Here is a 1535-nt window from a genome sequence, read left to right as displayed (position 1 = left end):
CCACAAAATGGCGCCGAGGTGACTCGCCGTCTTCTACCCAAGAGGCACCGCGCCCTCCGCCTGGAAGTTTCCGAGTGGTGCGCAGGCGCAGCGGTTGCAGCCAGCCGCGGGGCACGCCGGGAGTTGTAGTGCGGGGCTGGGCAGCGGCCCCTCAGACGGCCGGGGTGAGAGTGAGTCTCCTGGCTGGGGTTCTTCCTCGTTCCCCGTGCCTTCCTGTGGGTCATGGGATCACAGGATGGTTTGGGTTGGAAGGGACCTTCAAAGATCATCCAGTCCAACCCCCCTGCTGCGGCCAGGGACATCTTCAACTAGATCATGTTGCTCAAAGCCCCGTCCAACCTGGCCTTGAGCACCTCCAGGGACAGGGCATCCACAGCTTCTGTGGGCAACCTGGTCCAGTATCTCAGCACCCTCATCACAAAACATTTCTTCCTTACGTCCAATCTAAGCCTGCCCTCTGTCGGTTTAAATCCATTGCCCCTTGCCCTGTCACTGCAGGCCCTGGTAAAAAGTCTCCATCTCTTACAAGCCCTCTCTATATAATGAAAGGCCACAATAAGGTCTCTCCAGAGCCTCCTCTTCTCCAGGCAGAACAACCCCAACTCCTCCAGCCTGTCAAGATATTAAATAGCACTGTCCCAGTATGGACCCCTGACGGACACTGCTCATTAGTGGTTTCCACTCGGACATTGAGCCATTGACTATAGAAATAGGGAACCTCTGGAGAGTGTGGTGGGACCATGGAAGGACCCATTATACCAACAGATCCAGGCATGGAGAAGCAAAGACGATGTAAAGAAAAGGGAGTCCCTGAGGAAGCCTTCCCCAGGCTTGACACCAGGCACCACCTCCCCTTCCCCTTTGTGGTCTCCACTCCCCATGTTCTCATCACCCTACACTCAGTCCTTCCCTGTCCATTTGGCGAGGCAGCAAGTGGCACGCAGGGTGAGAGCCTCTGATCTCCTCCTGCCACTCCTTGCTTTTCACTCATCTCACCCACTCCAGGGCGGGCTCTTCTGTGGGCTGCAGTCCCTTTGGGGGAGTACCTGCCTCAGTAAAGACAAATCACTTTTTCAGCCCCTGAGGGATGACATGGGGATGTCCCCTCACATCCACTGCCCTTGGGCTGATGTGGGCAAGCCTGGGAGCTATAAAACCACCAAGGCTCTGGCTCCAGCAGCATCGTCCCCTCCATGTCCGCAGCAGGAAGGGCAGCCCTGCCTCCTGCTCGTGCTACCCGTCCCCACTGGCTGCACAACCACCGCTGCCCGGGACATGCACCTCTGATAGCAAGGCAGTTTGCAGGCAGGAGAAGGCAGCAGTTGCTTCAAGCCATGTTCAAATGCCAGCATCAGGTCCTCCTCCCTGCCTGATCCTCAGTCCTGCCTGTTTGGCAAGGACCCAAGAGATTTAACACGCAAAATAACACAGGCTTTAACCCTTTTAAGACTCTTTTCTCTGCCCCAGAGCACGGCCAAGGGGGACTGGCTGGAGGGGCAGCTGGTGGCGGGGTCACCCCTCGTTTGGGGACCTCC

This window comes from Cariama cristata, unplaced genomic scaffold (genome assembly GCF_000690535.1).
Source record: "Cariama cristata isolate BGI_N322 unplaced genomic scaffold, ASM69053v1 scaffold22794, whole genome shotgun sequence".
In the NCBI taxonomy this organism is placed as follows: domain Eukaryota; kingdom Metazoa; phylum Chordata; class Aves; order Cariamiformes; family Cariamidae; genus Cariama; species Cariama cristata.
The sequence above is the reverse complement of the archived record's forward strand: the minus strand, read 5'-3'. Positions refer to the sequence as shown.